A 26,826-nucleotide genomic window follows, 5' to 3' on the forward strand; every position below is an offset into this window, starting at 1 on the left:
TCGCAGTCTTTAACACTGGTAGCATGCCGCGACAGCGTGGACGTGAACCGTATGTGCAGTTGACGGACTTTGAGCGAGGGCGTATAGTGGGCATGCGGGAGGCCGGGTGGACGTATCGCCGAATTGCTCAACACGTGGGGCGTGAGGTCTCCACAGTACATCGATGTTGTCGCCAGTGGTCGGCGGAAGGTGCACGTGCCCGTCAACCTGGGACCAGACAGCAGCAACGCACGGATGCACGCCAAGACCGTAGGATCCTACGCAGTGCCGTAGGGGACCGCACCCCCTCTTCCCAGCAAATTAGGGACACTATTGCTCCTGGGGTATCGGCGAGGACCATTCGCAACCGTCTCCATGAAGCTGGGCTACAGTCCCGCACACCGTTAGGCCGTCTTCCGCTCACGCCCCAACATCGTGTAGCCCGCCTCCAGTGGTGTCGCGACAGGCGTGAATGTAGGGACGAATGGAGACGTGTCGTCTTCAGCGATGAGAGTCGCTTCTGCCTTGGTGCCAATGATGGTCGTATGCGTGTTTGGCGCCGTGCAGGTGAGCGTCACAATCAGGACTGCATACGACCGAGGCACACAGGGCCAACACCCGGCATCATGGTGTGGGGAGCGATCTCCTACACTGGCCGTACACCTCTGGTGATCGTCGAGGGGACACTGAATAGCGCACGGTGCATCCAAACCGTCATCGAACCCATCGTTCTACCATTCCTAGACCGGCAAGGGAACTTACTGTTCCAACAGGACAATGCACGTCCGCATGTATCCCGTGCCACCCAACGTGCTCTAGAAGGTGTAAGTCAACTACCGTGGCCAGCAAGATCTCCGGATCTGTCCCCCATTGAGCATGTTTGGGACTGGATGAAGCGTCGTCTCACGCGGTCTGCACGTCCAGCACGAACGCTGGTCCAACTGAGGCGCCAGGTGGAAATGGCATGGCAAGCCGTTCCACAGGACTACATCCAGCATCTCTACGATCGTCTCCATGGGAGAATAGCAGCCTGCATTGCTGCGAAAGGTGGATATACACTGTACTAGTGCCGACATTGTGCATGCTCTGTTGCCTGTGCCTATGTGCCTGTGGTTCTGTCACTGTGATCATGTGATGTATCTGACCCCAGGAATGTGTCAATAAAGTTTCCCCTTCCTGGGACAATGAATTCACGATGTTCTTATTTCAATTTCCAGGAGTGTATGTAATTTTGCCCAACACAGACTGAAGTTCTTTCAAGATCCTGGGTGCTGGTAAGTCTCTAATCGCACTGAGATGTAATGGCGAGGGGTGGATACCTTGTCCGTTAATCATATGTCCTAAATACTGAACCTCAGTTTGAAAAGAGTTGCACTTGTCTCTCTTACACTTTACTCCTGCCTGCAAAAGGCACGCAAATTCTGCAAATGTTCGTCAGGGGTATGACCTGACACGACAATATCGTCCAGATAATTGGAACAACCAGGGACAGTCGCCCACAACTGCTGCAAGTAAGACTGAAAAATAGCAGGAGCCGAAGCACAACCGAATGGAAAGCGGCGAAACTTGAACAATCCAAAATGGGTGTTGATCACAAAATAGCACTGCCACTATTCGTCGAGCGGAATCGGAAAGTATGCGTCCCGCAAGTCAATTGTGGGAAAGAATTTTCCTGATCCAAGCTTATCAAAAATGTCTTCAGGACACGGTAAGGGAAACGTAGCTACCCCTGTCTGGCGATTTACTGTAGACTTAAAGTCAACACAAATACGGAGATGACCGTTTGGTTTCTTCACACACACTATAGGCAAAGCCCATGGCAAAGCAGAAACAGATTCAATGACATCACTGTCTTGCAAATGCGTAAGTTCAGCAGCCATGGCGTCGCGCTGTGCCTGCGGTACCGGGCGTGTGCTCCGGAAAATAGGCGTTGCATTGTCTTCAACTACAACATGCGCTGCAAAGTCTGTGGCGCAACCAAGGCCATGAGAAAAGAGTTCAGCAAAATCATCAAATAGGGCGGCAACACAATCTGCATGGTCATCAGTGTTGATGCAAAGTACATTGTCCTGAATTACGAGGCCAAAAGTTCAAATGCGTCTGTGCCAAAAATGTTTGTAGCATCACTAGAGCAGAGCACATGGAACGACACAGTTTTCGTCGTAGCACCATACATGGTTTGCAAACTACACACGCCGAACACTGAGATTTCCTGTCCAGTAATTGCAGTCAGTGTGGAATGTGAACGACGAAGTGGAGGCGAATCAAGTAAGTCATACGTTGATCTGTTCAATGAAGAAAGTGGTGCACCAGTGTCCAGCTGCATGTGAACAGAATGTTCACACATGTTAAAAGTCACAAAAAGTTTCATTGCATTGCTCTGAATGCGAGAGGAAGTGTTTGGTAAAACTTGATTCATACGATGAGCTGTAGAAGCACGTGGCCGTTGCAGCATCCCTGAATATGGAAGTAAATAGGAATATAAAAAAAGGGAGGAAGGTTTATCTTTTTAGCAATCCCTGAATATGGAAGTAAATAGGAATATAAAAAAAAGGGGAGGAAGGTTTATCTGTTTAGCAAGAGTAATAGAAGGCAGATTTCAGACTACCTAGCAGATCAAATTTCTGTTCCGACACTGACAATGTTGAATGTTTATGGAAAAAGTTCAAGGCAATCGTAAAATGTGTTTTAGACAGGTACGTGCCGAGTAAAACTGTGAGGGAGGGGAAAAACCCACCGCGGTTCAACCAAAAAGTTAGGAAACTACTGCGAAAGCAAAGAGAGCTTCACTGCAAGTTTAGACGAAGCCAAAACCTCTCAGACAAGCAGAACCTAAACGATGTCAAAGTTAGCCTGAGGAAGGCTATGTGTGAAGCTTTCAGGGAATTCGAAAGTAAAATTCTAGGTACCGACTTGACAGAAAATCCTAGGAAGTTCTGGTCTTACGTTAAATCAGTAAGTGGCTCGAAAGAGCACTCTGGGATGATGATGGCACGCGTAAAGCTGAAATACTAAACACTTTTTTCCAAAGCTGTTTCACAGAGGATGACCTCAGTGGAGTTCCTTCTCTAAATCCTCGCACAAACGAAAAAATGGCTGACATCGAAAAAGTGTCCAAGGAATAGAAAAGCAACTGAAATCATTCAACAGAGGAAAGTCCACTGGACCTGACGGGATACCAATTCGATTCTACACAGAGTGCGCGAAAGAACTTGCCCCTCTTCTAACATCCGTGTACCGCAAGTCTCTTAGAGGAACGGAAGGTTCCAAATGAATGGAAAAGAGCACAGGTAGTCCCAGTCTTCAAGAAGGGTCGTCGGGCAGATGCGCAAAACTATAGGCATATCTCTGACATAGATCTGTTGTAGAATTTTAGAACATGTTTTTTGCTCGCGTATCATATCGTTTCTGGAAACCCATAATCTAATCTGTAGGAATCAACATAGATTCCGGAAACAGCGATCGTGTGAGACCCAACTCGCTTTATTTGTTCATGAGACCCAGAAAATATTAGATACAGGCTCCCAGGTAGATGCCATTTTCCTTGACTTCCAGAAGGTGTTCGATACAATTCCGCACTGTCGCCTGATAAACAAAGTAAGAGCCTACGGAATATCAGACCAGCTGTGTGGCTGGATTGAAGAGTTTTTAGCAAACAGAACACAGCATGTTGTTATCAATGGAGAGACGTCTACAGACGTTAAAGTAACCTCGGTGTGCCACAGGGTAGTGTTATGGGACCATTGCTTTTTACAATATATATAAATGACCTAGTAGATAGTGTTGGAAGATTCATGCGGTTTTTCGCGGATGATGCTGTAGTATACAGAGAAGTTGCAGTATTAGAAAACTGTAGCGAAATGCAGGAAGATCTGCAGCGGATAGGCACTTGGTGCAGGGAGTGGCAACTGACCCTTAACATAGACAAATGTAATGCATTGCGAATACATAGAAAGAAGGATCCTTTATTGCATGATTATATGATAGGGGAACAAACACTGGTAGCAGGTACTTCTGTAAAATATCTGGGAGTGTGTGTGCAGAACGATTTGAAGTGGAATGATCATATAAAATTAATTGTTGGTAAGGGGGGAGGCAGGTTGAGATTCATTGGGAGAGTCCTTAGAAAATGTAGTCCATCAACAAAGGAGGTGGCTTACAAAACTCTCGTTCGACCTATCCTTGAGTATTGCTCGTCAGTGTGGGATCCGTACCAGGTTGGGTTGACAGAGGAGATGGAGAAGATCCTAAGAAGAGCGGCGCGTTTCGTCACAGGGTTATTTGGTAATCGTGATAGCGTTAAGGAGATGTTTAGTAAACTCAAGTGGCAGACTCTGCAAGAGAGGCGCTCTGCATCATTGTGCAGCTTCCTGTCCAGGTTTCGAGAGGGTGTGTTTCTGGATGAAGTATCGAATATATTGCTTCCCCCTGCTTATACCTCCCGAGGAGATCACGAATGTAAAATTAGAGAGATTGGAGCGCGCACGGAGGCTTTCCGGCAGTCGTTCTTCCGGCGAATCATACGCGACTGGAACAGGAAAGGGAGGTAATGACAGTGGCACGTAAAGTCTCCTCCGCCACACACCACTGGGTGGATTGCAGAGTATAAATGTAGATGTAGATATGAAGCAGAAGGCTGTGAATAAATGGCATTAACATCTATAGGCTGACGTGACTCATGATCACAGCGGTAGCTGTTGCGGTGACACCCACGCGAGTCACACGAACGGGAGACAAGTTGGGAATTAGAGTTCCTCTTACTACACACAGCTTGCACATGTCCTTTACTGCCGGCCGTTGTGACCGTGCTGTTCTAGGCGCTTCCGTCTGGAACCGCGTGACCACTACGGTCGCAGGTTCGAATCCTGCCTCGGGCATGGATGTGTGTGATGTCATTAGGTTAGTTAGGTTTAGGTAGTCCTAAGTTCTAGGGGGCTGATGACCACAGATGTTAAGTCCCATAGCACTCAGAGCCATTTGAACCATTTTTTGTCCTTTATTATTACAAAAATTGCACTATACTTGATGAGATGGGCAACTGTCCCGTGGGTGGGCACGAAAGCAGTTCGGACAAGATTTCAGTTTCTTAGTGGGTGCCTGGTTTGAAACTTATTTACTTGCGCACAAGCAGAGCGGCGTGGCGTGCTGTACTGGGCCCGGGCGGGAGGGCACGTGTTGTACCGCGCTAACACTACACATGCCCGGGGTCACATTGAACGCAGAAGTAGCCATGTCTAATGTATCTTGTCTGTCCAACAAGTCCACTGCTTCCTGCAAAGACGGGTTTTTAAATTTTAGGATTTGTTTGCGGAAGTGGTGATCTGCCACATTCTGTGCAATAGCGTCTCAAATCATTATATCCGCATATGAGCGTCCACATGAGCAATTAAAGTCACAATCAGATGCTAGTCCCTGGAGGTCCGCTAACCAAGATTTATTGGACTGAGTAGGACCACGCCAGAGACGAAAGAATTTGTAACGTGCAGCTACCACATTTACACTATCACGGAAGAGGGAGTTCAAAGCGTCAATCACTACATCATAAGTTCTAGTTTCTGGGCGGGTGGTGGGAAACAATTTTACGAGCACACGGTACAGTGTGCGATTTGTGCTTTTACCAGTGGGAGGATATGTCTCAGGGGGTTAGAATAATTACATAAGTTACTAGCTTGGACCGTGGTGTTACCCATGGTTAAACAGCACGTATGCACAATCAAAAAGGCCATCCTTGTTATTATCTTTAAAAGTGCATTATAGGTAAAGCTTATTTACAAAATCATCTACATACAGGTATACGAGGGAATTCAAAAAGTAAAGACACATTTGTGAAAAGCTGCACTTATTCTGTTGATAGAAAACTGAAAAATGCGTTATTTTTCTACGTAATCTCCCTGGACTTTAATGCAGTTTTCCCGACGTTTTACGAGTTTTTTTTATTTCATCACAAAATACGTTTTTTGATTGCATCTGTAACCAATTTTGCACCGCAGCAATGACGTCTTCATCACTTTCAAATCTTCTTCCCTGTAGCGCTTCCGTTAAGGATCCAAACATGTGAAAACCGGGCCGGTCACCGCCCTTTGTCACGGCCCGGGGTGGGAATTTCAGCCCCCAGCTCACCCAACTCGGCTGTACTACTGCTGCGGTATGACTGCCACACTACTTCCCTCCCAAGCTCGCAAGTAAACGGATGACGCACCTTAGACGAAAGCAACAATGACAACATGAGAATGATGATTTAGTTGTAAATGTTTTCAAATGTTTAACTACTACATAACACTTTTTCAAAATTAATAAGCAAATATATTAATAGTATTAATAGTAAGACTATATTAAAAACTTTCAGTGTTCGGCTCCACAAATTTAAATTATATGTGAAGTTTTACTCCAGTGAGTGGGAAATAAACATCCCAGGTTGGAATGCATAAACTAAAACCAGAGGAGGGGATGGTCTGATGCAGAATGGGGGGGGGGGTGAAATTCCACCCCCCCCCCCCCCCCCCCCTGCAAATCGCACACTGACACGGCATAACACAACTCCCACATTGGCAATTGAAAAGGGAAGCGACTGTGTACCTGGTATGTTGTATGCTGTGAAGTGGGCCTTGAACTCGGCGATGTATTCTGGGAAGTGTTCAACGTAAGGATTGAAGGCACAAAATGGTGGCGCTGGAGGCGTCATCGGCGGCGATACAGGCGGTGGCGTCGGAGGCGCCAAAGTAGCTGCAGTTTGTAGTGTGACTAGTCCGTTTATGGTAGCAAGCAGCTGCGTCATTTTCTGAGCCTGAAAACGTACACGATCGGACAGCGAAGCCTGTTCCTGTGGCGAATCAATGGATGCTACAAATTAAAGTCTTAGAGCCAAGGGTGGAAGCAGTCACACTGGGCTAAAAAAAAAAAAAAAAAAAAAAAAAAAGAGGTCAGCTCCTGTAAATGGAAGGGTAAGCCGAATGTAGGAAGCAAGTAGGAGCAGATGAGGTAAAAATCTCTCGGTTCAGCTTTTAAGGTAAAGGTGGTTTTACTAACTCACAACAATAATAACTTGAATACATAATGACATGAATACCTAACTTTGCACTGAGGAGCACGTAGGTGCGAAGCCGGATGTATCAAAGCTCACTAAAAGTTACACAGGCAAAATCTGTAGTGGCTCGCCCACTATAAAATAGAAACAATGTTGGTTGGTCATCTGTTCGGAATCAAATAGGCTGAATCTGGAGTGGCGCTCATATAACTGCCCAGTGCTGGCTAGAGGGTGCTGACGTCTCTGTCGGTGTCGTAGGGAAACAGCATTGGGTTGTAGGATGGAAGAAAAGCCACAGTATGGAAAGAGAACAATGGAAAATCTGGACTGGAATAACACAAATTAGAAATGAATGCTACTTACCACATGGAGGAATTGTTGAACAGCAGGCAGGCATTTTTTAGATATTGTCTGTTACACACACACACACACACACACACACACACACACACACGGGACAGACAGAAAGCTAGGGGCGGAGGAAGATGCTATAGTGCTGCCTGTGGGAATGTGCAGAGATTGGGGATGAGGGAGGAAGGGGCGAAATAAGAGAGGAGCAGAGTGAGGGAATGGACTATGCAGATGAGAGGTGAACTGTACCCGGTGGGAGAAGGGGGGGGGGGGCATGGCGGCATTAGTGTGCGTGTTTAAGGCTGCAGTGGGAGCCTGGAAGGGAACAAAGGCAGGTGGAGGATGCAGTGACTACCGAAGATTGAGACCAGATGGGTTATGTGAATGAAGGATATGTTTCGGGGAGAATTTTCACCTGTGCGGTTCAGAAAACATGGTGTTGATGGGAAGGATCCATATGTGAAGTAACTATTGAAGTCAAGCACACCATTTTGCATGTCATGCTCTGCAAGTGGGTGGTCCAGCTATCTCTCAGCCACAGTTTGGCAATGTCAAATCGTGAGACAGCCAGCTTGTTATTGGTCATACCCACATAGACCACCACACAGTGGTTGCAGCTTTGATAGATTACATGGCTGCTTTCACAGGTGGCCCTGCTTTTGATGGGATAGGAGAAGCTTGTGGTAGAATTGGAGTAGATGGTAGTGGGAAGATGCACAGGATATGTCTTGCATCTACGTTTTATGAGGATACAAGCCACTGGGCCAGAGTTTGGAAGCAGGCTTGGAATAGGGACAAACAAGGATACTGCACTGGTTGAATGTGTGGCGAAATACCACTATGTGAGGAGTGGGAAGGGTAATTTTGGTCTATGAAGGCTTCAGCAAGACCCTCTGCAACATCGCGAGTCAATACCCATTAGCATTTTATTGCAGTAAGCTTCTTTGCTGTATGGCTCGTAGCTTTGGAGCTGTTGGTGGTGACATAAACGGCCCCTTGTATCTTAGCGTGACTCATTCCCACCTGTCACTAGCCTAGCCGTGGGAAGTGGTACCTGTGTCAATTCGAGCCACAGAATACTCAAGACCCTAAGAATCTAAATAAACTATATTACATATTATTTAATTTAGTTAAAAGTCAATATACTGCCCTTCGTTATTAAAAAGAGGATTGTGTAAAAATCTCAGCTTTCTAGCTGACATGCTTTCAGAGTTAGAGAAAATGACCTAAAATTCAATATTACCTCATGTTAATCATTATGTAACTATGTCATGGGAAAGTGTTAAGCAAGCAAGTTGCAATGAAAAATGTAATTTTCCCACCGTGCTGATGAGGTATGTCAAAGAGTACTTGCATTTGTAAGAAGGCAGCCAGAATAGCCGTTTGCAGAGTAATAGTTTTCTAAAGTTATTTCAAGATTAGTTTCCTTTTCGTTTGGTTTTGTTAAACATTTTATTAATATTTGCATTATTAAGTGACGTAAATGCATCTGTGAATGTTGATTGGCGTATGACAGTTTTAACTCGAAAATAATCTCCACGGAATGTTTCGATTGGCTGGTTATTCTGAACAACCAATCGGAGCTAAGCAGGTCCCGTGCACGGCCATGTACTCATGTAGTTATAGACTGTGGAAGGAGTAGCATTCTGGAGTCGCTGGCTAACTATCGGACGTGCAGGTTATGTGGGACGTGTCCGTCTACATTATGAGTAAAATGAAGTAGTTATTGGTTTCTTGCGCTCGGATTGTATTGCCGCGAAGGCAGTTGCATTTACAGACAGATTGCGAAAGTCTGAGCTTTGTGAAGTGATCTGTTGCAAAGATAAACACGTGTGAACTTTCGGCATTTGTAGAATTCCGCATGGCATATTTCATACCTGTTTACGGAATAGTCTAATTTCCACATTTGAGTTTCCACTTTTTCTACGACGTGGAGGATGCACTTGTTCCAATCCTCTGCAGTCACTGTTCAAGCTTCTTCCAGCAGTACTTCCGGCATTTTGTATGTTTTGTTTTTCGCTGCAACATAGGCTTTGATTCTGGCCCACACTAACTCGATGGCGTTTAATTTACAGTGGTATGGAGGAATTCTGAGAACAGTTTTCCCTGCATTCTTCGCCATTACATCTATTGCGTATTCGTTGTGCGCTGTTCTGTGATTTTTAACTATATCTTAGTTCTTTCTTCGACATACCGTCTTCGAAATCAATGTTTTTAAATTTTAGCCACTCTGATATTCCGTGCTTATTGGAATTCGCATTGGGAACTTTTTCTTTTCTCCGAGAATGGTACGGCGCGTTATCAAGAACAATAACTGCATTTTCCTGAAGCCGAGGAAGAACATCTTGAAACCACTTCTCGAAGGTTTCGGCGCACATCTCTTCATGATAATCTCCACTTTTCTTGGATTCGAAAGTCCACAAACATGCTTCAAAGAACCCTACTTTGCTGCCAATGTGTGCGATAACCAGACGTTTCCCTTTACCTGATGGGCCCCTGCTTCCGGTGGATAATCCGGACAGAAACGCTTGTTTTGAGGAATTTATAGTCATTTACCCAGACGTAACTTCGGGTATGTCCTGCGTTCACCCACGTCTCGTCCGAATAGTAAATGGGTCTGCCTTTATCTCTCAACCGTTTAATGGTTCGAAGATAACACCGCCTCCATAAAATGATCTCATCCCTGTCTATTAGCATGCTATCGCGCCAACGCCGGACATATTTGAAATTCATTTCTCTCAATAACTTATAAAATGTAGTTCTCCGAAAATTGCCCAGATGTGCATCTTCGTTCACAACTGTAAGCACTTTGCCAATTGTTGCCAATTCGTTACGGAAAAAAAATTCGTGTACTTTCCTTCGTATTGCATTTCTATCGAAGTCATCAACACTTTCAAAAAGTTTCTGTCGTAATATTCCTTTCTTGGGAGACTTCAAAGAGTGTGTGGCCTTTTACTCACTTATCACACGATACACTGAAGAAGTCCAACACCTGTAGCTGCAGCTGTTTTCGAAACAATGTTACTCATCGACAGCTCTGGATGTAACAGTTCCGTTTTATACATATTAAGCACCATGTGCTTCTCAGAAGAACTTAATGATTTCATCATTGCTCGCTTCTTTGGTGGACTCAGAACTGACACATCGACCTCGCTCGCAGAATCCGTGGCTGACATAATGAGGACAGCTGTATGTGATGCTAATGAAATAAGTGAATATATAACATAAGAAACCATGCGATGTTATTGGATGCTCACATAAACAGTGAATGCTCAGCGTGACTACAATCACATATACTTACTCTAATAATCAACAACTAGTCTTTCAAGCGTCTTTACGGATTAACTTAAGATTTCCTGAAATTGCCACTGTACAACGCCCACTAACGAGCTCACACCTGCAACTGAGACGGCCACACTGACAGCGCCGTGCCTGCGAACCGCACAATGCATCGCTCATAAAGGACAAACGCTTGCACCCATCGCATTTGAACAAACTACAAAATTAAATTCAAACCTTTCTGAAAAATTTCTCGCGTACACAAACACAAAAAAATTTAAAGGGGGAAAGTTTGTCGCTTACTATATTTCGGATGATGATTTGGTAAAAGTTCTGCATCAGACGTGAGATTTTAATTTATTACTTCAGACCTCATCAACATATAGTACTGAAGGCAATTATAAAATCACTTTGCTGTGCGACACACAGTTTAGGAGATATGGCGTGATAAATATAGAGTAACGCGAAAAAACATCTTTTCCTGAAAGCTTAAATATTTCTCTTTTTAAGTGACAATACATTTTAATTTAATGTAAAAAGGTGTCGGAAGGTAGTTCTCGGATCACTTTATCATGTTCAGGTGCCAAATTATAAAAAATACGACTTTCATTTTTTAGTTTCTGACGCCTCTGCCTTGTACACCCCTCGACGGCAGCGGTGTGGTCACGCGCCTTGCCGTGTTTACAGTACGTGTCTTGTTTCGGTGAAGGGAGTATAAAAGTTTTTTCTCTGCATTTATGAAAAAAAAAAACGCCGAAAATTCCCAGCATGAAAATCTGAAATGAGCTACTAGCCACCAAGCAGTAAGAAAATAACAAGCAGGAAACACTACTATAGCCCTTATGCGCATGCGCGCATTATCGCTGCCTGTTGTGCATGCGCCGACCGCCGATCGATGGCAGTTTAGAGTTCTAAACTTTGGAACTGGTATCTATTCCGGCGCGCGGATAATGTGCCTGCTAATTTTCGTAGTTTCACCTGTTCTACAGCTAGATGACTGTCGCACTAGACCAGTACCGTTTGCGGCGGATAGTCGTGTAATACCGGCTTTACAGTATAGCTTGCTACCAGAGTTTATGCGGACTTTGCAAATGTAAGCATTGATGGTGTTTTTCTTCAACACTGCTTTTAACATCGTCTGGACTCTATCTACGTATGCAGAGAAAGGGGATGGTGATCAGTCGCCGTACTGAGGTAGGTGGAACTTTTGTAATGCCCAGTATGACAAGAGACAGTGACAGACATTTATGCCACATTATCTATGACCCGCCGTACCGCAATTCATGCTCATCGGCCGGAGAAAAACAATAATAAAGTTCGAAAATTTAGAAACTTTATAAAAGCAGCAGTGCCAAGTGAGCCCGTGAAGTGTTCACACGCATGTGTAAAGGAACTGTAAACTTGAAAATGATTCCATGAGTAGTGGTTTCAGTTTTTGTGTGTCACAAGCTAATACGAGTAGTAGTTTGCCAGTTTTTATGTATGCTAATTATGGGACTGATAGTAAACAAAATGTATGGGAACCCAGTGCCCCGTTTATACCTGTTGCTGTAACTACAATAAAACAGGATCCAATGTCAGTAGCTGATGAATAAAAAGATAGTGTTTCAGATATGTATCAAGTATTCTTAAACATATCGGTCAGATGAATACTAATACTGGCAATAAAATGAGTCAGGTAGGTTTTGAAGTGAGTAAAATTGGGGTTGAAATTAAAAATTCATTAAGTTCTGAAATAGAGGGGTTGAAATCCAGGATGGAAAATAAAATTTCTGAATTAAGAGATTCTTGGAAAGATGACATGAGTTCGTTTCATGGTAGTATTAACAGAGAGCTAACTGGGCTCGGACAAGAATGTAACATGAGAATTGTAACAGTGAAAAATGAACTAACTTGACAGATAAAGCAAGTTGCTAAGGATAATGTTCAGCTAGAAGAGTGAATTCGGAACTGGGCAAAGGTCATGAAAAGGTTCAAAATATAGAAAAATGCTGTGAAGATAGTCATGTTACCTTGGAAAGTGAAATTACAGGGGGAAAAGAAGTGTGTTCAGTTTGGTTTGCATGTGACAAGTAAACTTCCTGACATAGAATCTAAGATTCATCAGTTTCATGCAAATGTGAATGAGCAGTTATGTGAGCATGAAAGTAGACTAACAAAAGTCGAACAAAATATTAAGAACTATAATGTTTGTGTAGTATCTAATGGTACATTGGAATCAGATGAAATTGTCCGTTACACATTTCAAATTTTTCAAATTTGATCAAAGTAAGAATGTTAATCCAAAAGAATTATGGAGTGACAAACAAAAATGGGGTTTATTACTTCTAATATAGTGGGAGAAGCTAGAATCCGGGGTAATTTAGCTTCAGATAAATATGACCAATTAGTAGAGTTCAAACACACTTTTTTCGATGAGTATTTGGGGAAAGAAGAAAAACAAATGGAAGCTCTGAATAAGTTTTGGTCTGGGAAAAGTATGATCCCAAGAAAGAAAGTGTTAAGATTTATACAAAAATGGGTTACGACTTTGTTCTATTTGAATTCTAAAGTGGAAACAGAGCAATTTATTATGGGGATTGAGAACAAGTTGCCATTATGTTGGCGAAATAAGATCATATCGGCACCCAGGGAACACACTGGCCAGTTTGTTCATTATTTGGAAAGATTTTAGAACCTTTTGAAATAGGAAGAGTGTACTAGGAGAGAATATAGGCCTCCCTCTAGACCTAATGAAAACAGGGGATGTCAATATAAACATGGTCAGAATGCCATGAGCGAACAGTTACAGAGGAAGAGGGAGAAGAGGAGGTACTGGTGGGGGCAGTTTCATTGACCAAGTTCGTTGTTTCGGGTGCAGTCAGCTGCAGGCCGATGACATAACAGGTAGGTGCGGACTGACAGGTGATAGAAATGTCAGAGGCAGTGACATTACATGGCAGGAAAACAGTTAGCTATCTTTGATGATGCTAGCATTTTCAGACTGAGCCCATATAGAGTAAACCCACTAGTGACATCCTTAGTAAAGAAGGCACCTACTAAAAATGTTTTGGAATTAATGTTAATGAAACCAGGAAGGCATAGGAGAGTGACACTGAAAAACAATTAGTTTACCCAATAAATTCAGTAGCTTTTTGTGAGAGGGAAAGTTCAGATAGATCACAGGAACCATTTTAAGGAGGACCCAGGTACAGAAAGTAAATACTCAGATCAGGAGGTGGAGTGAATCAGCACTGCGGAACATATGAGAGGCTACCTATAGACAGTGGAATTTTTGAATAAAGTGAGTGGAGTAATTTCAGAAAGTAAAGAAGAAGAAGAAGGGGGTAATGTAAATAGTTCTGACGACACCGTAGGAAGGGTTGCAGAAACATAGTATATTTCAGATGTGGAGGAAGAAGATGGTGATGCTTTTCCATTTTGAGTAGTTTAGTGAAAGCTGCTAGTAATAAAAATAGGGTGAAAGAGGATCCTGTAAATGTACATTTAATTTCCATAGGAGGCGTAGGTCTCGACAGACGAGAGGTGTTGCAGGATTTGCTAGATGAGCCAGAGTCTAAATATCTAAAAATAAATCCAAGCCAACCTATAACTGAGGTAACAGTTTTTAATGGAAAAGTTGAGTTTTAAATAAACAGTGGTTCTGAGGTGTGTGCAGTGTCGCAGGAATTTGCAAATGCTCTACCTGAAAGTAAAGAAGTAACTATTATGCCAATAAGTGGGTTAAAAATAATTGGGGCCACTGATAGAAGCAAAAAGGTAATAAAACAAGAGTTAATTCAATTTATTAGTGTCCTTGTGGTACATCATCAAAATGGCATAGGACTTGTCAATAAACTTTGCAATTTAAAATACATGTACATGAAAATTTATGATTGAATTTACTTGTGTTTTACACTTCACAATTTTAATAGAACTACAAGAACATTGACATAAAAATAAACAAGTAGGATAACAACATACAAAAAGCTAGTGATTCTTACATCAAATATTATTTCCATTCTTTCTTTCATAGAAACAGCAAGTATTTAAATATGGGCAATTACACATATTTATTATGTCGGGGAAATATTAACTGCACTTTTATTGTCAATGATCCATAAACTCTTCAATACTGTAAAAACTATTGCTCAATAACATGTTTTATAATTCTCTTTTAAATATGTGCAGTTTTGGTATTACTTTTAGTTCTTTGGGGAGAGCACTGTAGAGGATTTTGGGTTGGTATAGTACACTTTTGTGATACATAGCTGTTTCATGAATCTCTCTGTGGAAATCATTCCTGTTCCTTGTTTCGTAGTTGTGAATTTCTGTTTAATGGAGAAAATTCCTCTTTTTCTTTTAAGAAACATATGCTTTGATATATGTATAATGATGGTAGTGTCATGATTTTTAATTCTTTGAGAGCATGCCTACAAGAGTCTCTATATCCTATACCTTTTATTATTCTGAGTGCTTTCTTTTGTAGTCTAAATGAATGTTTTGTTAGGCTGTTGTTCCCCCAAAACATCACACCGTATCTTAATAGACTGTGCATAAATGAGAAATAAACGCATAACTGTTTTAATATTACATGAGATTTTAAGCATTCTAAGTATATAACATGTTTGACTTAATTTTTTTGTTCATGCTTTTCCCATCTTAAGTGTTCATTAAACCATACTCCCAAGAATGTAGTGTATGATGCTTGTTCAGTCTTACTTACCCAGACCTACTGTAAGGTTAGTTTTTATTTTATTTGTAATATGTCTGAAGTTGATCCATATTTTATTTTTATTTATTTATTTATTTTGCATTCACAATGAGTGTTTTAATTAAACCATCTGTCTGCTTCGTCTGTTGCTAATGTGACTTTTTCCTGTAAGTCAGCTCACTATTTGTTTTAGCAAACAAACTTGTATCGTCAGCAAACAGTACTGCCTCTGCTTCAGATAGTTGACTTGGTTGGTCATTGATAAATATTAAAAACAGTAATGGCCCTTATATAGATCCCTGGGGTACTGTGTACAAAACTCTCTCGATTCGTGATGAATATGTCCTATCTGCATGGCTTATCTCCACCTTCTGATACCTGTCCGACGGATATGATTCAAACCATTTGTGGGCAGCTCCACGTATCCCATAGGCGTGTAACTTCCTAAGCAGTAACTTATGATCGATGACATCAAAGGCCTTTAATAAATCTAAAAACAATCCACAATTTAATTCCTTTCTATTTATGGGATTTAGAACAAGTTGCAAAAAATTGAAGATAGCTGTTTCAGTTGATTTATTTTTACGGGAACCATTTTGCGCATTAACCAATATTCTATTCTTAATAAGAAATTTGTATAGTCTATGGTATATTATCCTTTCCATTATTTTTGAGAAACCTAATAACATTGATAAAGGCCTAAAATTATTAACATCATATTTGTAAACATTCTTGTAAAGTGGCTTTATAGTTAACATTTTAAGTCAAAAAAGGTAATAAAACAAGAGTTAATCATACCCATTACTAGAGGTGGGGTTCAGAATGAACAGAATTTTTTGATTATTAATGGAATTAGTGTTGAAATGTTGGTAGGGGTTGATTTCTTACATAAATACAAAGGTAGGTTAGACTTTCGAAAAATTTAGGCAGTAATAAATGTACAGGGGGAAATTGTATCCATTGCTTTTGTCGGAGAAAAAGGATCTATTGTCAAAGATCTGCCTATATGTTATTGCAGGATCATAGTAAACATTGAAGAGATAGATGATGATGTAGAAGGGAAAGAAGCCGGTCCTTCTGGGACAGGAGAAAGTAACTATGTTGATATAAAATCATTCAAGCAGTTGGGAATCAAAAACATGCTGGACCTGAAAAGATACTTAATGGAGCAGCAATTAAATAGCAGTAACTAAGAAGCCTCGGGGGACACACATTCTTTGCATTGTCAGGTGTTTTGACGAGCATCAGGCATCCCGAGTTGTTGGCAGTACTATTTCCTTTTATTTTCGTGTTGTCAACCTTCCTCTCCATCATTCAGAACTTATGCTATCATCTTTCCTTCTTCCCTACCAGTAAATAGTGTAGTACAAAGAATAGAGAGGCAGGACAAGCTAGTATTCCAGTAGATAACTAAAACACTAATGAGAGAGAAATGAAAATGAGATGGTAAAGCATACAGTAATGTGATTAATTTTCCAAAGTCTGTGACATCTAGAGACATTGTTGTAAGAAATGTGTTAAAGGCAAGAGAGAATTGCCTGCACAATGAGTAAATGAAATAGTATATGAGGTGTCTTGAAAGCCACAGAGAGGTTGGCTTAAGTGTATTTAGTAATTTCAGTAATGTGTATTTTTCTTGGAATATTGTCTAAAAGATGGGTTTGAGAGCAACATAAGTTGGCATGAGTAATGTTTCAGTATTTTTCTATAAAATTATTTTCACTTTATATAAGGTGTATCTGATGTGTACTGGAAAGCCACAGAAGCTGGCATAAGTTATTTTCAGCCTGCATAATGATATGGTAATTTTTGTGCATATAGCAAGTGTGTGTGAGAAATTTGCTAGAGCAACAGAAGCTGGCAGGAATAATTTTCAGTAATTTTATAAGGACTTTTCATTGGTTTGGTATTCTGTGTATAATATGTGGGTGAGATGTTCTTTCAGAACTACTGAAGTGGGCATGAGTAATTTTCAGTAATTTTATAAAATTATTTTGTATATAATGTATATAGAAGGAGTTGCAGAACTGCAAGAAAGTGGCCTGAATAATTTTCAGTGTTCAATAATTTTGTATTTCTTTATGTAATTATAATGATATTTTTCAAAGCCACAGGTGGTGGCAGAAATTTATTTTCAATATATTCAATGATGTATTTTTTCTTGGTGTATAATGTCTTACTTGTATAAAGACAAGCAGTAAAAATTTTTCTGAAAAAAAGGTTAAGAAAGAAAGAGAGAAATATTGAATCAGCAATATTTGTAACAGTAACTTGCTTAAGGATTAAAACAGATTTTTAAAAACGATTTCAGTAGTAGTTCCAGTCTTGGGTACTGTTAAACTTTTGGGAGACAGTTAATTCACTTTTTACCGAAAATACTAATATGAAATAAATGTGTAAGTTAGATATAAATACTAAGGATGGATGCTTAAATGTAGTATATTGCAGGTACGAAAAAGGGGACAGAACTGGATATGGTACTGAGAGAGAACCTGATGTTGAGACAAAGCCGGATGCTGTACCCCAGCGATGTGATCCAGGTGTAAGTGTTTGTGATCGGTACCCATTTACTTTCAGTGAAAGTAGTTGGAAACTCCCAATTTGTTCTAAGAACAATGTTAAATTTAGAGATGACCCCCACATCGCCGTGTAAGGTGTAGGAAAGGACACCATTCGTAGTGTGAGAGTTATATTTCAGTGAACTTTTGGATGCTACTTAAGCGACAAAATAAATTATTGTTTTTGGTTAAAAATTATGTGTAAAATGTAAAAGTTTGATTAGAAAAGAGGTTGTTGTTTCAAGAACTTATGTAAATTTTCCCTTTTATGAATGTTTTGAAAATTTAAATTGAGATAAAATGATTCAGTTTGGAGTGTGGGAGAAAAGAGTTGAAAATTTTCTGTATAAGAATTTACTGTATGCCATCAAGCCCTAGCCATTGTTTAGTTGATGTAACTGTCTATAACGTTGTAACATAATCTTAGATATTTTGTTTATTTGCGGCACTTCAGTTCAACATAGATTTTAGTAAGAACATTTTAGATTTGACAGTGTCGGTGTAGCTATCGAAATCATTCTTAAACAACATTTATGGCAATAAGAACCGTAAAATATACTCAAGAGAAATTTTGGGTTCTTTGGGGGTGTGTAACATCACAAGTCGGTACACAGTAGTATTTTATTGCAGTAAGCTACTTTGCAGTCCAGTTCATAGCTTTGGAGCCTTTGGTGGTGACAGAAACAGCCACTTGTATCTTAGCGTGACTCATTCTCACCTGTCACTAGCCTAGCTGTGGGAAGCCGTACCTGTGTACATTCGAGTGACTGAATATTCAAGCCCCTAAGAATCTAAATAAACTATATTACATATTATTTAAGTTGGTTAAAATTCAATATACTGCCTTCTGTTATCAAAAAGAAGATTGTGTAAAAATCTCAGCTTTCTAGCTGGCATACTTCCACAGTTTGAGAAAATTACCTAAAACACCCCGTACTGACAATTGTAAGATTAAAGTCAGTTAGGATTCATAAGTTTCTTTTAGTATCATTTGGAATCATTACTGAAGTCCACGAAATGTCTGGTCAATTAGTTTGAATTTTCATAATTAAAAATGTTCACTATTTTTCATTTTCGTAATATAAAAGACAGAAAAGATCAGTATATATTTAATGTATTGTTGTGTGAGTAAATGAGAATGAGTGAGTTTGTATTTGGGACATACGAAAAAATTCAGTATTATGTCATGTTAAACATTGTGTAACTATGTCATGGGAAAGTGTTAAAGCAAGCAAGTTGCAATGAAAACTGTAATTTCCTCACCGTGCTGATGACGTATGTCGAAGAGTATATTTCATACCTGTTTATGGAATAGTTGGCGAGCAATTTCTTTATTAGAAATCCACTGAAAAAGGACCAAATGTGAAACTTGTATACAGTCGCAGAGTAATTACTGTAAATCGCATAACAACTCAGGTAGGACATGAGTACATTCTTGGCTGCCTTGTGTGTGTATTGGGTTGTATGAACTGTGAGCTGAGGACAGTGATATTATTCATTAATTAAATACGGGCTGTTGGCAAGTGTTTAATTTTGAACCTAAATAAATAAAAGCACTTGTTGCAGAATTTTGCTCCCTTTTTTTTTAAGAGATGACCAGTCACCCTCCACCTGAAATTTGTTATAAGATATTGTAGGATAGCTTGCCACCAGAGTTAATGCGCACTTTGCAAATGTGCATTGACAGTGTTTTTCTTCAACACTGCTTTTAACATCACCCGGACAATATTATCTAAGTATGCAGAGAAACGGGCTGGTGATCAGACGCCGTACTGAGGTAGGTGGAACTTCTGTAGTGCACTGTATGACAGGAGACAGTGACAAACATTTATGCCACATTATCTATAACCCATCGCACCACTCCCCGACATACCTTCACTTTCCCTGAATTATCCTCCTCAAGTATTTCCTAACCTCTAACTTCTCCCTATCTCTGCTTCGCTAATCTTCCCAGCACAACTCTCAACTCTCCCAATGCCACACACACACACACACACACACACACACACACACACACACACACACACACACACACACACACACACACACACACACACACACACACACACAGAGAGAGAGAGAGAGAGAGAGAGAGAGAGAGAGAGAGAGAGAGAGAGAGAGAGAGAGAGAGAGAGAGAGGTGGTGTGTGTGTGTGTTTTTCTTAAACTGATGAAGTTCATATAACTGCTGAAAAGTCTAAGTCTACATTTAAATGTAGCCTTGTCAACTTCCTTTTTAACATCCTAGATTGTGTAAACAGACAAGAAGTTCCATAACAAATACTCCACTCTGCAGTGGAGTGTTCAACAATTTGGAATTTCCTGGCAGACAAACTGTGTACTGATCTGCAAATTGAACGTGGATGCCACTGTTAAAGTCCACATTTGGCACAGTTTTAATCTGCCAGGGGGTTTCAACCACATCCTCCTCTGCAGGGTGAAAGATTCATTCTGGAAACAATCAGCTAGCATTCAACTTACACAGACACCACATGTCAATTGGATTTTTGTAATCTTTTTACATTTTTGATACATTAAGTTCATAATTCAAACATCAATCTCCCACAGCAGTTTCATGCAATTCTTAAATTTTTTGAGAAAATCGGCTTTGAAGTTCTGAGTGTCATTAATACTGTAAAGAAAGGTCAGTTTATTTTGACAGGCAGCCTGGCTCTGTGGTAAAATGCTTGCCTGCCGGGGAGGAGTCTGGAGTTTAATTCCTGGCCAATGCAAATTTTTAAACAAGGTGCATTTTCTATGAGCATTTCTGTGAAGTGCAAAATACATAAAAATGAGAAACAGTTGCACTTGAGACTGGATTGCTGGTTCATGTCTCATTTCTGAAATTTTTTAAATTTTCTTTATTTTTTTCTGGACACTTTGAATACTTAAATCAATGAAATTTAAAATTCATCAAATATATGTTAATGAACACAGATGTAATTGTCATCTTATGAAAAATGTAAGTCTTATGATTTTCAGTTACACATCACACACCAAAACTGCAAATATAAATTCTTAATACCCAAACTTTTACGAAAGTTGTTGGTTAAGATTGTCTAAATAAAAAGGAAAACATTAGAGTAAATTTTTTCAGCTTTATCTAATTCACACTTCATGGAACACACAACTTTATTTAAAAATTTACCACAGCTGTGACAACATGACTTGTGCATGTGATGTGATTTATATGTATTTGACGATGCTGGTACTGATTCCGCATCTAATATTTGACGATCCCACTATGGCTGCAGTACATTAGGACTTTGTTTTTATGGAACAGGTATGTCTCTTCATATTTTAAGCGCACAAATGTAAATTTTTTCAGTATGCTCTATGTATTGTTCTTAAGCTGTATACAGTTTGTGAGTGTATTTATATTTTTCACATTTTTGCTGCAGATCTGCTGATGGTCATTAAAGACCGAAACCGGTAATCTGTTAAACAAAAAAGATTGTGACCATAGACTTAAATTAAAGGAAACTCCTTTCCTTCCTTCTATTTTTGGGAAAAGAAACATTATTTACCTTGGAAGACATTAGTTCTTACATTGCTCTAAGACCACTTGTTAACTTGGCTTAAGATTATCTTTATATTGCAGTTTTAATTGGTAATAATTTAATCTATTATTATTATTATTATTATTATTATTATTATTATTATTATTATTATTACTATTGTTACCACCACCAGTACCCTTATTTTACAAACACAATACATCTAAATTTTAGTGGGGAAGAAAAATAAAAAGCGTTTGAAAAGCAAGTAGGTATTTATTTTGTTTCTTTGTAGACTTAAAAAAATGTTGAGCACAAATCCAAAACATAGTTTTCCTTTGCACAGTCTGAGAAACAAATTCTTTCATAATGCCCTTACGATTAATGTTCTCAACCCTACTGCGGTAAACATGAATGAGAAGTAGACAGTGAGTCTTTAAATTGGAGGTAGGTTTTAAGTCATTACTTTAATAACGTCACTCCATTCACACAGTCATTGTCGCTCTTCACCAAGCTCACTTCCACAGCTTTCTCAGTACGTGCCTGTCTGAAACAGAGAAGCAAAAAATGGTTCGAAGCACTATGGGACTTAACATTTGAGGTTATCAGTCCCCTAGACTTAGAACTACTTAAACCTAACTACCCTAAGGACATCACACACATCCAGGCTCAAGGCAAGATTCGAACCTGCGACCGTAGCAGCGACCCGGTTCCTAACTGAAATGCCTAGAACTGCTCACCACAGTGGCCGGCAAACAGAGGAGCAGTACCAGTAAAATTCTTTATATAAAAGAGGTTGTGAAACATATCCCACATAGTCTGGGAAAAACTGGCAGATCTGTGTCAATGCAAATACTTTATTTATTCCTCAATACCATAGATACACTAGCTATTGACATCTTTTGCACTTTTTTTTTTCTTGAATACACCTATTGTTTTGTATTATTTGTACACTCAATGCTTCAAGATTCTTACATTTCAATATTGCAGAGCTTGTATAAGGGAATCATGACAGTTTTCATTATCATTCCCTTATAGAGCTGCTGGTTGTTTGTGTTCATAATTTCAAATCCATTTCATGTATTTCATAATGAGTATAGTTACTGCAGTGCCTGTTCCTTCAGACATGCAGGCATGCCTGAAGGAACATTGCATCATTCTTATTAACAAGACAGGCATTACAATATCATATTTACAGCTTTCAATTAACTGTCATCCCCTGTACGGGAATTATGTAATGTGTGTATAAGTACAGGCTTCGATGTATGGAAGTTTGGGTCTGCCCGTGAGTCATGCGAAGATAGCCTGGTCGTGAGTCATGCGAAGATAGCCAAAGCAGTTAATGTGACTGCTCACATAAATCAGGAAGTCCAGGATCAAGACCTAGTCCGACACAAATTTTCATTGTCACCATACCCTTATACAACAGCTGGTTGTTGATATTCACAACTGCAAATACATTTCATGTACTTAGATTTATATAGTGTACTGTTCTGATGTTTCATAATTGAGAACTTGGCTGTTTAATGCTGAAAATTAATTGTGTGCTGTAAGGTAACATGCACATTCATATACATATAATCCTGAAACAGTTTCAAATTTTAACTTGTTATCCTTAATCATCACATTTGAATTTTAAACTTGTTTTGAAAAACTTAGTTTTCATCAGAACAACACTCTGTTAGAATGTTAAACGACAAAAAGTTAATACACTTCTTATGTAACTTAAAACTTTGTACCAGACTAGGAACAGAAGCCCAAAAGGTTGTCTTTTGTAGACAATCGTTTTATGAGCCGAGCTATCCTGGTATGACTCCTGACCAGCTCTCACAGCTTCACTTCCAACAATACCTCCCTCTTGCCTTCCAAACTTCACAGAAACTCTCCTCTGCATACCTTGCTGGATTAACTTTTTTTTTGGAAGAAAAGATAACTGGGAGAAACGGCATACAGGGAGACCACAAGGCAATTGGATTTTTATATTTTTCTGTATTTATAGTATGTGAAATTCAGAACTCGAATATCAATTGCCAAAAGCAGTTACATGCAACTCTCAAATTCTCAAGAAAATCGACTTTTAAGTTTCCTGTTCATCATTAATACCTTAAAGTAAGGTTGATTTATTTTGACAGATTACCTGGTTCTGTGGTATAATGCTTGCATATCCTGTGGATAATGTGTAAAAGGTGTTACAGTAATAAAGAGAACAACACAACAAAAGTAATATTGTTAAAAAACAGTTGTTGACATATGCTCTTATGCCAATATTCTAGACAATGACATAAATATTAAACAAGATTGATATTGCGCCAGGTAATATTAAACAACATAAAACGAATTGCTAAAGGAGCCACAAATGAAAGAAAATATAGTTCTGCATGTAACACTTTTTTATACTTCATAAGCTTACTACAGACCTTAACTAGTGTATACTGACGTTAGCGACATCTGGTCAACTTACAACACAAGCATCTTGTGGTTACTGTACGGGAGCTTGTTTTAAACAGTAGTTTTACTGGCAACATGACTCGTGCATGTTGATGTGATTTATATGTATTTGACGTTGCCACTATAGCTGTAGTACATTAGGACTTTGTTCTTATGAAACAGGTATGCCTCTTCATATTTAAAGTTTGCAAATGTAAATTTTGTCAGTACTACTTTTCAATATGTTCTTAAGCTGTATACAGTTTGCGAGTGTATTTATATTTTTCACATTTTTGCTGCAAATCTGATGATGGTCATTAAAGACCGAAACATGTAAGCTGTTAAACAAAAAAGATTGTGACCATAGACGTAGATTAAAGGAAACATATACGGGTCACTGTGTTTTTTCGCGGCTATGTCGCAGCTTGTGAAAGAAAGTTGTGTCCAAGAAGCAGGACCTATAAAACAGCCCATTTTGATGTATTCCAATCTCTGTCTTCCATTACAGTTTTACCGTCTGCAGCTCCCTCTAGTACTATGGAAGTTACTCCCTCATGTCTTAACAGATTTTCTCCTATCCTGTCCCTTCTTGTCAATGTCTTCCATATATTCCTTTCCTTACTGATTCTCTTCTTTTCCAGTTTCCCCACAGTCCATTTTCCACTACCATACAATGTTGTGCTCCAAATGTACATTCTCAGAAATTTCTTCCTCACGTTACGGTCTACATTTGATAATAGTAGACTTCTTTTGGCCAGGAATGCCCTTTTTTGCCAGTGCTAATCTGCTTTTATGCCCTTATTGCTCCATCTCTCATTGGTTATTTTGCTGCCTACATAGTAGAATTCCTTCACTTCATCTGCTTCGTGGTCACTAATCCTGATCTTAAGTTTCTCGCTGTTGTCATTTCTGTTACTTCTCATTACTTTTGTCTCTTTGTTTTACTACTTTCAATCTATATTCTGTACTCACTAGACTGTTCATTCCATTCAGCAGATCCTGTAATTCTTATTCACTTCCACTGAAGATAGCAATGTCATCAGTGAATCTTACCACTGATATCCTTTCACCCTGATTCTTGTTTTGTTTTGTTTTAGGGCGCAAAACAACTGGGGTCATACGCGTCCAAGTCAGAACTAGATAACACGATGAAAGAGATGAGTTAAAAAACGACTAAATATCAATACCAGTTGACGTAAGAGAAGACAGCTAAAAACAGGGACGTGGGGAAAGGTCTACAAAATACACCATAGAGAAATAGAGATCCAGAACTAAAAATTAAATGGCATTTGCCATATTGCTACAATGGATAAAAAGTAAAATTCGGTTGACAGCCTGTGCGTCATTCGCTAAAATAGCTGATAACTCAGCCAGCAAACCCAAGCAGCAATGTAAACGTGTAAAGAAGGGGCATTCCTTCAGGAGATGGTGGCCAGTTAAAACTTTGGTGCAATGTGCACAAAGTGGTGGGGAGCACCTCTTAACAAATGGCGATGGCTAAAGAGGCAGTGCCCAACATGCAACCTAGTTAAAATGACCTCTTCCCAGCAGGAGGGCTGAGAGGGAGATCGTCCAAGCAGCTGGGAGAGGCTTAATAATATAGAGCTTATTCCCATGAAGGGGGGGGGGCAGTGATTATGTCAAAGTGATACAACCTCCTGACAGCAACACAGAGATCACTCGAGGGCATATATGAACTAGTGGGCTGAGGTACAAGGACTGCAGCTTCGTTTCCTGGATGACCGACATGACCAGGAACCCACACAAACATCACAGTGGCTCCATCAAGAGTGAGCAAGTGACAGTTTCCCTGGACCTGTTGCACTAAAGGATGGGCGGTGTCCAGTGCACAGATACTTTGGAGGGCACTGAGTGAGCCTGAGAAGAGAACGCAATTAAAAAGCCTGCGTCGCTGGATGTAATCCGCGGCTTGATACAGGGCGAAGAGCTCAGCTGTAAATACTAATCAGTGTGCCGGAAGCTGTCACCTTAAGACATCTGAGCCAATGACAAAGGCACACCCGACACCACAGTCAGTCTGAGAGCCATCAGTGTACACAAATGTGCTATCGCAAAGTGCCACCGAAAGGTTGTGAAATTGGAGGTGATAGAGAAAGGCTGGAGTAGTGTCCTTAAGAAGTGAATGGATGCCAAGGTGGCCACAGGTCACTGCATGAAGCAGAGGTTGCAAAGGATTAACATCCACCAGGATAGCTGCTTGTAGTGTGAAGTTAAACTGCCAGTGTAAGAGGCAAAAGTGGACTCCAGTAAGTAACAAAGAAGAGGGACATGTCCCATACTGGAGATCAAAGGAGTCATCGAAGGAGGAGGCATAGGATAGCTGGCCATGCATGGAAAACAAATGGCATGCGTACCTGCTGAAGAGAGAGTCAAGGCGGTTGGACATTGGTAGTTCAGCAGCTTCTGCATACAGACTGTCGACCGGGCTAGTGTGAAAGGCGGATGCCACAGTGGTGGGTACTGTTGAGATGGTGTAAGGGGGACGGATGTGCAGATGCATAAACAAAGCAGCCATAGTATAGTATTAAAGGGACCAGTACACACGGAGGAGGGTGGTTTGATCTGCACCCCAGGAAGGACCATTGACGACACGTAGGGCACTAAGGACCGACCGCATACAGCAGGCTGCCAGGTAAGACACGTGGGAGGACCAAGAAAGTTTCCTGTTGAACGTGGGCCCCAAAAATTTTGTTTCAACGAACGGAAGAGCAACTGGTTCAAGATGTAAAGATGGTGGGAGAAACCAATTGCGCTGCCAGAAATTCATACAGATGGTTTTGTGAGTGGAAAAACGAAAGCCATTGTTCTTGCTCTATGAGTAAAGATGATCGAGACATCGTTGTAGAAGTCACTCAACGAGACAGGTCCGCAGAGTACAGAGGATACTAATTCTCCAGCAGTCTGGGATTTTGGCAGAAAACCATTCATGACATGGGCTGACAAGCTGATGAGATGGTCAACTGCAGAAAGGTGTGCTTGAAATCCACACTGTGCAGTG

General features: G+C 40.3%; 1 long non-coding RNA gene across 1 annotated transcript; it reads left to right on the forward strand.

Moving 5' to 3' along the window:
• The first annotated feature begins 11,293 nt into the window (after positions 1-11,293).
• LOC126297894 (uncharacterized) lies at positions 11,294-19,453 on the forward strand. The gene is made up of 2 exons (XR_007552585.1): positions 11,294-11,827; positions 17,775-19,453. It is a non-coding gene; the product is annotated as an uncharacterized LOC126297894 (long non-coding RNA).
• Positions 19,454-26,826: the final 7,373 nt, after the last annotated feature.

The sequence above is a fragment of the Schistocerca gregaria genome, chromosome X (genome assembly GCF_023897955.1).
Source record: "Schistocerca gregaria isolate iqSchGreg1 chromosome X, iqSchGreg1.2, whole genome shotgun sequence".
Classification (NCBI taxonomy): Eukaryota; Metazoa; Arthropoda; class Insecta; order Orthoptera; family Acrididae; genus Schistocerca; species Schistocerca gregaria.